Genomic DNA, 15,840 nt, shown 5'->3' with positions numbered 1-15,840 from the left:
CTTTCTTTCCTTTCTTTCTTTCTTTCTTTCTTTCTTTCTTTCTTTCTTTCTTTCTTTCTTTCTTTCTTTCTTTCTTTCTTTCTTTCTTTCTTTCCTTCTTTCTTTCTTTCTTTCTTTTTTTTTTTGAGACAATCTTGCTCTGTCGCCCAGGCTGGAATGCAGTGGCGTGATACGGACTCACTACAAGCTCCGCCTCCCAGGTTCGCGCCATTCTCCTGCCTCAGCCTCCCCAGTAGCTGGGACTACAGGGGCACGCCACCTCGACCGGCTAATTTTTTGTATTTTTAGTAGAGACAGGGTTTCACCATGTTAGCCAGTAAGGTCTCGATCTCCTGACCTCATGATCTGCCCGCCTCGGCCGCCCAAAGTGCTGGGATTACCACGCCCAGCCTTGTTGCTCTCTTTAAAGTTCTCATTCTGTGGCTGAGAACCACTATAATAGACTCTTTATGGGTCTTCTGCTTTTATTCCTCCTACCCAATTCAGTTTTACATTTTCAAAATGGTTGTCCTTCTAGAACAAAATCTAATTATAACTCTGTCTTTTTCAAAACCAACTTATGATGCTCCAGAATCAACTGCAAACTCATTCACTTGGCACGAAAGATCCTCCTTCTGCTTTTTAGCCCTAAGTCCTGACATCTTCATGCAAAAGCTCTGCAGCAGCAGCATGGAATTTCCAGTGCTCCCTAAACAATACCATGTTCTTTCATTTTCGCCATGGCTTCTTTTTATTTCCCCCTGAAAACTCTTTTTTTCTTTACTTGGAAATAAGATTATTAATCTTTAGGATTCTTCTTAAATATAACTATCTGAAATCTTTCTGTACTTACTTGCTAGATTTTTCTCCTGAGTACACTTCCTATTCAAATCTTCCAACCCTTCTTTCCATTTTAACTTCACTAGGTTGAAACTTTCCAATGAATCTAGTGGACTATCCAAGCTAGCTTAGGACACACAGCTGGGAAGGCACCAGCTCTCCTGCAGAAGGCAGACACTCTGCAGCCTGTGTTTGCTAAGACTGGCTACATCTCTCTCTAAATTCAGAACAGGGACTTTTGTGTGTCCTTTACATTTTGACAGTTGATCAGCTCCTAAGTAAGTTTAATTACTCCTTTCCCCTGCCCCACATCACCCAGTGACAATTAAAGTGATGATAATGGTGCTTAGTGCCTATCCCATATCCATTCACCCTTTTTCTGATCACAGTGTTCTGGCTTTTCCTTCTGGGGAATCCCTCTCCCTAACTCTTACCTCTGGAGTTAGGAAGTGTTGACTCCATTCACACCTTCAAGAATGGGTTCATGACCCAGAACTATTCAATCAGATTATTTTATTCTTTTGGCCACAGTGACTGGCTGAGGCGTTAGTATGTGAAGAAAGTTATACTAATGAGATTTAACTTTTTAATTTTTACAAGAACTACTGAGGAAGAGGATCTCTTTCCTCAGGAGTTGCTAAGTTGGTCAAGTGCATGTCTGTAGTTACAGGGCCCCAGTTCATGGAGAGGGCATCTGAGTACAAAGACAACCGTGTGGACCAAAGGGACCAGAGATGGAGACCTGTTTCTGATGTCATTTGAGTATCTGCAACCAACTTCATTTGGAATTTATTTATTTATTTATTTATTTTAAGACAGAGTTTCACTCTTGTTGCCCAGGTTGGAGTGCAATGGCATGATCTCGGCTCACTGTAACCTCTGCCTCCTGGGTCCAAGTGATTCTCCTGCCTCAACGTCCTGAGTAGCTGGGATTACAGGCATGCACCACCACATGGTTAGTTTTTATTTGTGCTTCTCTTACTATGAGCCGGTTTGATCTTTATTCCATAGGTTTAAATGTAATATATGTTGCATATTTTTGAAGTATCCATTTATCTAGCTCATTTTTGTTGGTCTTTTCTTTCTCTAGTTATTTAAATATCAGAAATGTTTGTGAGATTAACTGCAAATGTTTTCTTCAGTTATCATTTGTCTTGATTTGCAAAAAATTTATCTATGTGTTTATGTGTGTATATGTATATATGTGTGTGTGTATATGTGTGTATATATTTATCTATGTGTTTATATGTGTATATGTATACAAAACCATGGATAATTTTGTATTTTTAGTAGAAATGGGGTTTCTCCATGTTGGTCAGGCTGGTCTTGAACTCCCGACCTCAGGTGATCTGCCCGCCTTGACCTCCCAAATGGGATTACAGGTATGAGGCACCGTGTCCGGCTCATTTGGGAATTTTAATTGTGTGGGCCAATTATTTTTTTTCTTAAGTGCGATTGGTTCATTTAACATTTAAAAAGTTTTGATAATAAAAAAGTTATTTGCTTGCATATGACTGTCAAGTAATTGTTTTCTTATTTCTATGGCTATGGCATATTATACTAGGTACTCTTGTCTCCTTATGTGAATCACTTTTAGGGTCACTGAGCCTCTAGCCTAAAGCAAACATGAACTTTTCCCAAAAATATTGGTTCCTAAGAATTCTATCAAGTTCTTCTTCTTTTATTTTTTTTTTTCCTGGAGTCAGGCAAACGGATTGTAAACTTCATCTGGAATAATATACAAATGAGAATAGCCAGGAAAACTCCATAGAGGAAAGGGGGAGGGTGGCATCCCCAGCAGATTTTAAAATCTATAATAAAATTTCCATAATTAAAACAGTATCTTAAATGGCATGTGGAAAAGCAGGCTGACTGGTGGAATAGGATAGAAAATCAGAAATAAATCCAAATTAATTCCTAAATTTGGTTTATAATAAAGATGATATATTAGTTTCCTATTGTTGCCATAACAAATTACCACAAATGTAGTGACTCAAAGCAGCACAGATTTATCAGTCTTACAGTGTTGCAGGTCAGAACTCTGCAGCAGTCTTCAGTGGATTAAAATCAACGTGTCTGGAGTGCTACATTTTTTCTAGAAGTTCTAAGGGAGAATCTATTTTCTTGCTTTTCATAGTTTCTATAGGCTTCCTGCATCTTATGGCTCATGGTCCCTTCCTTCAAACATGCTTCAAAGACAGCAGCATCTTCAACTCTTCCTTGAACCTGACCTCCTTCTCTGCCTCCCTCTTTAATTTCAAAGGAGCCTATGATTACATTGAGCCCACCTGGATAATCCTTAATGTCAGCAGATTAACAAATTGTATTCCATTTGCACCTTTAATTTTCCCTTGCCATGTAAACATATTCATAGGTTCCATAAATTAGGGCATAAACCTTTGGAAGGCCGTTAGTTTGTATATCACAGATGACATCTCAAATGATAAAAGAAAGGTGAACTTGTAAGATAAGTGATGTCCAAATAGCCAGTTTATAGAAAAAGATAAAACTGGATTCATTCCTCAAACCATATACCAAGATAACTTGTACAAGTATAAGAGATTTAAATGTAAAAATATAAAACTATACAAAAACAAGAGGAAATGAGAGTGAATTTCTCTATAAATAGAAGTGGGTAAGACTTTTGTAACTAAGACTGTAAATCCAAAAGCAATAAAGGTAAATTATATATGTATATATGTGTATATATAGGTATGTATATATGTGTGTGTATATATGTACATATATGCCTATATATGTGTCTATCTCTGTGTGTATATAAATATATACACACATATACACATACATATATATACATATACACACATAAACACATAGATAAATTTTTTGCAAATCAAGACAAATGATAACTGAAGAAAACATTTGCAGTTAATCTCACAAACATTTCTGATATTTAAATAACTAGAGAAAGAAAAGACCAACAAAAATGAGCTAGATAAATGGATACTTCAAAAATATGCAACATATATTACATTTAAACCTATGGCATAAAGATCAAACTGGCTCATAGTAAGAGAAACGTAAATAAAAACTAACCAAGATACAATTTCTCACCTATTTAATGGGCAAAAATCCAAAAGTTTGCCAATAGGCTCTATTAGCATGGCTGTGGGAAAGTAGGTACTCTCATACACTGCCAATGTGAATACAAAATGGTACAATGCCTATGGCAGAAAGTTTGAAGATACAGTAATGTACCCCATAATGACATTTTGACCAACTACAAACTGCCTATATGACAGTGGTCCCATAAGATTACAATGGAGCTGAAAAATTCCTATTGCCTGGTAACATCATAGTTGTGATAACATTGTAGCTCAATTACTTAATATTTAAATGTAAATTTCATGTACCGTAAGGGTACAATGTTTTTAAAGTCTACAGTAGTGTATACAGTAATGTCTTAGGCCTTTGCATTCAGTCACCACTCACTTAGTGACTCACTCAGAGCAACTTTCAGTCCTGCAGGCTTCATTCTTGGTAAGTGCTGTATACAGGTCTACCATTTTTTAATCTTTTATACTGTAGTTTTACAGTACCTGTCCTATGTTTAGATACACAAATACTTGCCATTGTGTTACAATTACCCACAGTATTTAGTATAGTAATATGATGTACAGTTATGAGGTCAAGGAGGAAAAGGCTATACTATATAGCCTAGGTAAGTAGTAGACTATACCATCTAGGTTTGTATACTTGCACTCGGACATTCATACAATGAGAAAATCACCTAATGGTACATTTCTTAGAATATATCCCTGTCATTGTGACGCATGACTCTATCTAACAAATTATATATGCATTTTACCCTTTGATCTAGCAATTTCACTTTCAGGAATCAATGCCAAAGTTACACTAGCATAAATTGAAAAAGTCATTTGCCCAAGATCTTTATTGAAGGACTTTTTATTCTAGCAAAAGACTAGAACCGCCCTAAGTGTAAATCAATAGGGAACTGGTTGAGTGACCATGTCACAACCATCTAGTGGGGGTTTTATGCAGCTATAAAAAATGAGGAAAATCTCCCTATACTATTATAAATTTATGTCCATGAAGTGACATAAATTTTTGGATAAGTATATATATATTATGAAGTGAGAAAAGCAAGATGAGGAAAATGTGCTACATTTATCTTAGTATGCGATGTAAAATAAAACAATAAAGAGAAACACTAATAACATCAGAAAAATGATTACTTCTAGAAAGTGGAAAGAATAGGGTAGAGGGAATAGGGATGAAAGCTAGATTTCTTTAAATATGCTGGATAGATAAATTTGATTTTAAAACCACATAAATATTTCACAAAATTAAAAGCTCAATTCAATTGAAAAATCTCTATCAATTAAAAAAACCCACAGATGTATGTTCAGTTTGTGGTATAGCTACATGGTGAAGAAGTATTCTAAATGGTTTCAAAACCCAGTAATGTGACTGTAATAAAATTGTAGGTCACAATGTAGGTGTTTTATTCGAACACTATTGTGTGATAATCTGGAAACAGACAAATGAGTATCTATGTGATGGCTTAATTCAGTTATCCCTGTGACCTTGAGAGCCAGGATTGTCATCCTCAGAATAGGAGAAAGGAGACACAGAAATAATATAGAAGAGGTTAAGTAAAAAACTTATAGTCTTGAATTTAAATGGGAAGATATAGTAGGGATTTTGATGTGATTTATCTTAAAAATAATTCCTAGTTTAGTCTATTGAAAAGGTCTAGAAGCCATGGTTAACCAAAGAGTAGTAAGCCCTCTAACACTCAGATTTTTATTCTGAAATATTATTTCCCGCTAAAGCAAACCAAAATTCCTGGTACAGGAAATGTACAATGTGAGTTTGAAACATTTTACCAAGGAGGCTATTAAACACTAATAAGATAGTGTTAAAAAGATTCAGGAATCAACCAAAAGAAGATCCATTGGCAAGAGATAAAACAATTCCAATTATACAAACAAAAACATATATTCTATGGTTGTTTGAGCAGTGTTTTATATATAAGACTATATAAACTCTGTTAGTCATCATTTTTACAGTTTCTTTATATCTACTGATTTTTGTCTGATTATTCTTTCAGTAACTGGACCTGTATCCATATATTACAATAAATGCAACTTTATAAAAAGATCAAACAATCTGATTATCAATAAAGATGCAAACTGCAATGACTTTAATACCAAATAAGTTTAAATCAATGGGTTCATAATAATACTTATCAAAAAAAAAAAAGAAAACTTACCATCAACAAAATGTACTAGCTTCAGAATGCTGGAGAACCAATTTATTATTTTTAAAATTTAAAAGATAGTGAGAAGAATTAAGCATTTACCCTATGTTTCCTATATTGTACCATGAAGTAACCAAATGGTAGGCAAGGGAAAGTTTCTCATTACAGAAATGTTCTAAGAAAGAAGTGAAGAAATGATATAATTGCAATATTTTTATCATTCTTCCCCAGCCCCAGTGATCCCCATTAGGGCTCAAGATCATGGCATCAATTGATGCTTATAAAATCAAAGAGAGACAGCGTGGCTTCTGATGGAACAGTGCATCATCTCTAAGGTAGTCTTGCAAAAAAATATCAAATCTGAACCGGATCATGCCTTAGATTTAACAGCTGACAGAAAAAATAGAGAACCTGGGAACCTCCTAATGACACCACAGGGATGCAATTAGAAAAATCCCGACTGAGGGAAACTTTAAAGATCTCAAAAGATCTAATGATTCAGTCTTTCTGACAAACAGGTATCAAGAGAATAAAATGAAGACACCTATAAATTAAGATAGATTTATGGAACTTATCAATTACATTTGATGTGCTAAACTGGTAAGTAAAAGGAAAGAATCAAGCATTTATCTTGTGTTTCCTATTCAAACTGGGATAATCAAAATAGAATTTCTTCTCCGAGTCCCTGAGAATGGGGCATGTATTTAATGAAATCATAAACTACATTTATTAACCACCTAACGTATTCGTCACACTTTGTTATTCTCTGGGATTTGTAGTTTCATAAACCAGCACCTGCCTTCTGATTCTCTTTTCCAGTCCATATTTTGGACACTGAACCAACCGCATGGAGATTTATTTTTTAGCTGGTGAATCTTTCATTGTGTAAATGTTAATGTATTATTAATGATAATAATAATGGTAATAATAATGTGACTAATTTATTGAGTCTTCCTTATGTGCAAGGAACTGTGTATTGTGTCATTTACTCACCCAGTGATACTAACATAGGCACTTTACGATTCCTATTTTACAGATGAGGGAACCAAGGCTTTAAAAACTGAATAAATTGCTTGTGAGCCCACAGCCAACATCAAGCTAGAAACGTGCACCTGAGAACATGATTCCCTGTCCAGCGCTGTTACTTTCACCGAGTACTTAATTTAACATAAAGGTAAAGGAAGAGGTTGCCTTTTTGGTTAAATGTTCTCTGACGCTATAAATACAGTTAAAGGCTCTTAAGAGGCTCTATAGCTTCTAAGATGAATAACATGAATTGAAAGTACAGTGAAAAGTGTACCCCTTTTGTAGCTGGGGGATTCTTGCCTTTGCATCTAGACTGGAGTTCTGCTTTAAATGGGTTGCCATTTCAGGATTGCTTTAGGGATCAATGATAGTAAAGAGGAATGTTTTAGTCTAATAATATTAACCTGAATATATAAAATGTGCTATCTAGGGACAAAATGTACTTTCGCATTAGAGAATAAGAAAGGAAAAAAATTAAAAACTGGAGCAGAGAGGTAGAAAGGTGAAGAGGAAAATAGGTTATGGGAATGAGGAGTCAGATTGGGAAATAAGCTTGATGAATAATTAGTGAGAGGGCAATGGGGTAGGTGTAAGGCTGGACTCCCTTTGCAACCTGCATGCTGCATGGAACCTGGAAAACTACCATATACTGTATAAAGTTTTCTTTCTTTCTTTCTTTCTTTTTTTGTCTTTAATGACTACAAGTCAAACACTACTAATGTCTCATAGAAACCTGGGAGGCTACTGCACAGATGAGGTAATGACATTTATCTTATACCTGCTCAGCATACAACCTCTGGGTTTTGGCATTCAGTTAAGATTCTATATGGATGATACTGGCAATTATCTCACATTCTACTCAGGATGCAGTAGAATTTAGCAATATTGTATCAAGATCCCATTATGGACTATGACTTGCTATTCTCACAAAATGAGAATGGTTTGAAACCTTTGACCTCCAAGAGCCATTCTTGAATCTATGATCCAGCTAGCTCCAGGAAGATCACTGGAAAATAGATTCTTAGGTTGTGTTTCAAAATATCAAAATGTACTTTGGGCATGATTTTTATTTTTCTTTTAATAAGATTAAATAATAAATATTATATTTAATATATTAAACATATAATAATAATAAGCTAATGATGAAAGTATTTTGAGCATGAAAAGTACTGTCTCAGGTAGATTGTAAGGTATGAATAAGAATGCCCAGGGGTAGGCTGGGATGATTGATTCAAGACTCAAACAATTTTAATTTAAATCCTCCTTGTCACTGGTTCACATAAATCGATATCCCTGGGTCCTGCCACGCTGTCTTACATTCCAGTACTTTCTGATATCTTTCGCTATTTGTCTGACTTTGCTTAAAAATTCACAGCACAGAGATCAGAGGGTTACATTTCTCTCACCTCTGTATACTACTCCTTTCCCAGTAATTCTGCATTCATTAAAGGCTGATGTGCTCCTTACCACAAAGGGACTTGATTTATTGTGAGCCTTGAACTCTCCCTAAGGAAAAAAAAAAATAATGGACAGCACTTTGAAATACTTTGGTTAGTTGTGGATTAGATACTGGTTTATGTAACTCGTTTGTGAAACTACAAGTCCTAGAGGGAAAGAAATGTGAGCTGAATATGTTAGGTACTTAATAGACATAGTTTGTCAATGGGAACATCCGAACATAAAGATGGAAATAATAGACTGAGGACTCCAAAAGGGGGTCAGTGGGAAGGGGGTGAGGATTGCAAAATTACCTATTGGTTACCATGTTCAATATTTGGGTAACGGGTACACTGGAAGACTAATTCCTACCAGTATGCAATACCATGTAACAAACATTCATATGTACCCCCTGAATCTTAAATAAAATAAAATTTTAAAAATGTAGTTTGTGATTTGATGAAATATATTCTCTATTCTCGACTTCCTCCTCTAAACACACAAAGTTCAACACAGGCAGTCACTGTTTTGATTTTGGCTTTGAATTAAGCCTTGGCTACTTTAACTGGCATGTTCTGCAGAATAACAGGGCCACACCCTGAGGTCCTGCAGCCCCTTATAGTATAGGATTTCCTCTCTGCAAGGCCAAAAAGTCACTGCATTTGTTATTGTGATGGCTTATTATATTAAGAACTCTCCACCCTGTAAACAAGGCAATCTAAAATATATTGAGGCAAATTATAAACAAAAGTAATCCTGTATAAATGTTTCAGACAGTTTCTTAAAGGGATCTATGTTTATTTGTGAAGCTGGACTTGATATTTATACACAGCCTTTACTTTTGTTGTTGTTGTTGTTCTCAAGTTTCTTTAGACAGTTAATGCATAAACCTTCCTGACTCTCATAAACTGTTGTTCTGAACACTACATTTTCTTCCTACTTGTGCTATAAACAATATAAATTTTACCAACTCATCCATGTTTTAAACCTGAGCTGTCTAATATGCTAGCCACTAGCTACATCTGGCTACTGAATACTCAAAGTGTGGCTAGTATGAATTGTGATGTGCTCTAAGTGTAAAATACACACTTTATTAGTCAGGAGTCTCTAGAGGGGCAGAACTAATAGGATAGATGTACATATCAAAGATAATGTTATCTTGACTGGAATGAAAGAAAAATTATGTAATCATCTAGAGGAAACCTTACAGAATTGGCAGGTGCAAATATTGTAAGACTCCAACTGTTCATTCCCTTAGAAACTGACGCATCATTAGTAATCATAATTGCATTTCTGATGTTATACATATTCCAATTAGGGTAACCTGACTGGGAGCATCTCAGCTGGAGGGTGGGAAAGGGGTGAGACACATGATCAATGATGAAGAGGCTGTTGGAACACCACCAGCTTTCTAATCTCTTCCGATTCGCATGTGTACTCTACATGGGCCAGCAGTTACTCTCACCAGTCTTCTCCCACCCAAATCCACTCCCAGTTTAAATGAGCAAATATTTCAAAGAAATTTACTGTTACTAAAACCCTCTCTTGGCAGAGGGTTTTCTGCATGTTTGTTCCAGACACAAATTTATAAATTTTTCAGGCTCACATGGGAAAATGTAACTAAGTGATGCACATGAGGCAATCACATTGGGGACGCAAATGGAGTAAATTTTGTTTTTGTATGGCCACTTGATTTTGATCTCTGTACCAGCAGCTTGTTTATGTTTAATGTGAAATTTATGTTTCAAATGAAAATCTCCTAATTATTTTACTTTTCACTTTTTCTCATCAGATTGAGATCTTTCCGTTAGAAAAGAAAATAGACACATTCTTAAAGATGCATCCCGGAGAGCTGTCTAGTTTCAGATGACTCAAGCTTGCACTTCAATATCTATTTAGTTTGTGTTTTCTGCTGCCTTCCTCCTTGCCCTCCCAAACTATTTTTCACTCACATCATCCACATTCCTATCTCTCTGCACCCTTTCACCATAGTTCCTTAAAACTACAAAGTAGTCTTTCAGTGAATTTATTTATTTAATAAATATTTATTGGGTCCCTACTATGTATAATCAGGCATTGTGCAATTCTGAGGATGCAGGTATAAACAAGTTATAATTATTGTCTTCAAGACAAGAGACAGGCAATTATAATATAGTATATAAATAAAACATGTAAACATTGAGTAAACTAGGATATTATTTCTGAGACACGAAAGCAAAGCATTTTGGTTCTAGATTATTCCCTTTTTTTCTTCTTTTCAAAAGGAGGACAGAATGCTACTTAGAATCAACAAGTCCTTGTTTGGTTTTGGATTTCATGTTAGACTTTCTTCTTCCTCCTCCTTGCCCTCTTCTTTCTCCTTCCTTCCTTAAGGAATAGAGAGAATGAGAAAAAGAAGAGGAGTGAAAGAGAGAAAGAGGGGATGAAAGAGAGAGAGAGAAGGGAGAGAGAGAGAGAGAGAAGGGAGAGAGAGAGAGAAAGTAGGGAGGAGAGATGTGCAGGAATAAAATAAAGATGTAGATGCCTTCTCCACGAACTCCATTACGTTTTCCAGACTCTCAGCACTTTGTTCTTCAGCCTATTGAGTCAATTTATAAGTGGCAGGATCTAGGAGAGGGGTTAGCCTGATCATAGCAAATTGAAATAGAATAAGAGGGAAGCCAAACTAAGAGGGAAGCCATGAATAGTCTGTGTCTTGATTCCAATTTGAAGAATTTTTCTTAGGGGATCCTGGACCATTTAAGTCAACAGCAGATGAGTAGAAATATTAATATTATATAGTTAACGAGAAACTGTGAGAGAGTATTGATGTTTTCCCACATTTAATGTGTGAGCTACAGAAGTCTTTATATGATCCATGAAGTAAAAAGAGACCTGGTAGACCTACACAAGTTTAGGGTTGGAATAAGGGAGTTTCAGAGTACACATGTGAACTATAAGATCCTCAGTCACCAGCAGCAGATACCAGCATAATACACAAAGAGATTGACTAGGACTTCTGTTTATGTAGAATGGTGAACTCTGTGTCCCATAGACCATCCACTGAACAGAATCAGAAACACTGAATACATTTTACAAATAAATAAGTGTATTGATAAGTTAACATTTAATAAAATCAGGAAAACAAAAAGAAAAGTAGACAAAGCTGATATTTCCCCTGAGAACATTTCAAAAACTACGTGCATTTAAAATTTAAGATTAGATGGAGAGTAGGGAACAGAATAAGAAGTCTCAGGCCAGTCCAGAGTTGGGAAATGAACAGAAAATTTTTTCCCTTTTTCCTATCACATACAACTAGAATTCCAAAATGCCATTCCATCCAGAAGAACTAGAAATAAATTCCTCCTCCCTTCCCTTTTTCCCACAAGAAGAATGTGAGAAAATTGCTTTTCTCAAATGTTAGAGTGGAGTAGAGGAAAAAAATATTCTCCCGTAACTTATAATCACAAGGTAACCCCTCACACTGTTTATGTCTTGAAGTCACAGTAATTAAGTTGTCTCTACCAAAAATCTCAAACTGAGAGTTCATTTTAAAGTGGTCCAAGGTTGGGAGCCCTCCACGTTTTTGGCTGAAGCAAAAGCAAGTCTCACCTATTGGAGCAACTTCACTCCAGGCCTCAAATGAAATTTCAAGAAGTGTGAGTCCACAAAAGGCACAAGGAAACAAGACACCATGAATAAGAGCCAGCTGAAACAACTGAGAGCAGAATCAGACCAGCAAATATTTTCAGACATTGAAATTATCAGAAAAATTATAAAATCATTATTTTTTAGGGAGTCTGGCTCCTGGTTAAAAACCTATGTGTGATTTTTCAGGCCTTACTAGAGACAATTACAAAGTCTACTGTCTGACCAGGCATCGTAGGGAAAAGTTGGCTTCCCCACACCAGACTGAGTGCACAGGTAGTGCATTGAAGACTCTTAAGGGAGTAGCAATAAAATGTTTCAGGCCCTCTTGGCTGGTTATATTCTTTTACATGTTTATGTACCTAGCTCAGGCGCCTTCACCTAGATTTCTTTATTTGAGACCTTGGGCAGGAGTTTTCTTCGGGCATCTCTGTTGAGACCTCTTTTGTGGAGATGAGGGTGTGATGGTTAATATTAAGTGTCAACCTGATTGGACTGAAGAATGCAAAACATTATTCCTGGGTGTGTCTGTGATGGTATTGCCAGAAGAGACTAGTATTTGAGTCAGTGGACTGGGAGAAGCAGACCCACCCTCAATCTTGATGGGCACCATCCAATCAGCTGCCAGACCAGCCAGAAAAAGCAGGTGGGAGGGAAGAAGTTGGAATGAGTTGGCTGTCTGAGCATTCCAGCCTTCATCTTTCTCTCATGCTGGATGCTTCCTGCCCTCCAGTATCAGACTCTGAGTTCTTCAGCTTTTGGACTCTTGGACTTATATCAGTGGTTTGCCAGGGAATCTTGAGCTTTCGGCCACAGACTGAAGGCTGCACTGTTGGCCTCCCTACTTTTGACATTTTGGGACTCAGACTGAGACCCTACTGGCTTCCTTGCTCCTCAGCTTGCTGACAGCCTACTATGGAACTTTGCCTTGTGATCATGTGAGTCAATTCTCCTTAATAAACTCCTTTTGATATATGCATCTATCCTATTAGTTCTGTCTCTCTAGAGAACCCTGACTAACACAGAGGGGAAATGTTGATACTGGAATCTAGTTTCCAGTATTTTTTCACTTCTAGCCCTTCTCCCCACATTCTCCTCTGACCTCAAAGTTCATAAAGCTGCTGGAACCTTTTATTCCAGGATTCCTCAACAGTGCTGATCTGCCTGACCCTCAAACCATGCACCATACCATGGGGAAAATAGAAAAGGGAGAGTCAGAGCTTCCTTCAGTTTAGACTCTTGCTTATACCATTGCAGTAAATATTAAAGCCTTGACTCCTTCATTTTGATAATTCCCAGTGTTCAAAGAGGGGCATGGTGGTGATTGGATCATGGGGGTAGAGTTCTCATGAATGGTTTAGCACTATCTACTCTTAGTAGTATGTAGTGAGTGAGTTCTCACGAGATCTGGTTGCTTGAAAGTGTGTGGTACCACCCCACTCTCTCTCTTCCTCCTGCTTTGGTCATGTGAAGATACCTGCTCCGACTTTGCCTTCTGTCATGAGTAAAACTCCCTGAGACCTCCCCAGAAGCAGATGCTGCCATGCTTTCTGTACAGACTGCAGAACTATGAGTCAATTAAATCTCTGTTTAATAAATTACTTCAGGCATTTCTTTATAGCAATGTGAGGATGGACTAATATAATTGGCTACTCAGACACCTAACAGTTCAACTTTGTCTTCTAGCTCAGCTGAGCTCCTGATATGCTCAAAATGTTTAAAGAAAAGAAAAGATTAAAAAATATGAGTGAAGCAGAAGAGACTAGTTTAAGAAGCTGATCGAAAAAGAACCAACAAGAACAATTGGAAATAGAAGTGATAATAACTGAAATTTTTTAAAAATTAAAGACACACTGGTACATCACAAACTGCCTAACACCAAATAAAAAGATTCTAAAAGCCTCTAGAGAGAACACAAAATCTCTCCGAAGTAATACTAGATTGACAGCTACCTTCTCAAGAACAATAGTGACGGGCAAAAGGCAGTCAAAACCGTCTTCAATAAGTTGTAAGAAAAATAGAAAACTATCTCATTTCCAAGATTAGATTATAGAGAACAGATTAAAAATTGAAAAAAGAAAAATATAAAACTATAAGTCAAGCATTCTGCATTCAGTCAACTGATATTTCCAGAATAAGGGTGAAAAAAGACATTTTAACAAATAAAAACTAAGTTTGCCTAATGGACCTGCAATGTTCTACAGGATGTTCTTTAGGCAGACAGAAGGGAATCCCAAAATTCCCCTCCAAAATTTCCTAGATCCTTTTGTTTGAGAGCTCTCACCTTTACAGTATATGCTGGAAGTTTTTAATGCAGATCGACCATCTTTGTATTTAGCTTGAGCATTTTTAAAAATAGCTAATATATTTTAATGATTTCTACCATCAATTTTGTACTGTGTATTTGTCCTGCATTTGCTACGTTTGTAGTTTTCCAGGGAGGTATTAACATTCAAAGCTGACGTGTTATAAATAACAGAGTCTCAAAACAAATTTAAGATATTGTACAATTACAATGTGAAACAGATAAATTACTCACTATAGAGTAAATTATAAAGTTCAGTAATGATTGATCAAGAGGGAAGTACAAAAGTAAGGCTACAAAAGATATGAACATCACAATTACTGCATTTGATCTAATAAAAATACGTTCAATACCACATGTAAAAACTGAAAACTGACAGTTCTTTCTGCTGCACTTGGGACGTTTGTTGAAATTGATGCCTATTGGGTCCTGATAAAAGCTTAAATAAATTTCAAAGGATTAGTCTACATGGGACAACTTTCTTAGTAAACTGCAATCAAATTCAAAATTAATAGAATACGTATAGAACTGTGTCAAATATTTGAATATTACGAAACTCACTTTAAATTGGACATGGGACAAAAAGTGAAAATGGAAATTAGTAAATATTTAGAACTGAATGGTTATGAACATATTACCTATTAGCCTTGTGGAATACGATTAATGCAGTACTCAGATAAAATGTTATGATATGGTTTAGCTCTCTGTCCCCACCCAAATCTCATGTCGAATTGTAATTCCCACATGTGAAGGGAGAGACCTGGTGGGAGGTGACCGGATCATGGGAGTGGTCTCCCCTATGCTGTTCTCGTGATAGTTAGTGAGTTCTCATGAGATCTAACTGTTTAAAAGTGACACTTTTCCCTTTGCTTTCTGTCTCTCCTGCTGCAATGTAAGACATGCCTTGCTTCCCCTTCGTCTTCTGCCATGATTGTAAATTCCCTGAAGCCTCCCAGCCATGCTGAACTGTAAGTCGATTAAATCTCTTTTCTTTATAAATCACCCAGTCTCAGGCAGTTCCTTAGAGCAGTGTGAAAACAGACTAATCTGTAGTCTTGTTGTAACTCTAATTTCTTTTATTAGGAAAAACGATGTGAAAATTAATGAACTAAGCATTTCTTTCAGTCATTTTTGCTGCAGTAACATACCACCGTGAATCTCAGTGTCTTACACTGACAAAAATGTATTTCCTTTTCACATTACATGTAGACGTGAGTCAGATACTGCTCTGCCCCAGTGTTGTTCTGTCCTGCAGCTTGCTTCACGTGTTTTATCATTCCAAGACCCAGTTTGAAGGAACTGCTATGGGGACCAATCTATTCCTATTCCTAAGGGTAGGGTGAAGAACAAGATAGCTGTTGGAAACTCATTTGTACCTTAA

This window comes from Colobus angolensis, unplaced genomic scaffold, assembly GCF_000951035.1.
Source record: "Colobus angolensis palliatus isolate OR3802 unplaced genomic scaffold, Cang.pa_1.0 Scaffold543, whole genome shotgun sequence".
Classification (NCBI taxonomy): Eukaryota; Metazoa; Chordata; class Mammalia; order Primates; family Cercopithecidae; genus Colobus; species Colobus angolensis.
This window is presented reverse-complemented; position numbering follows the sequence as displayed.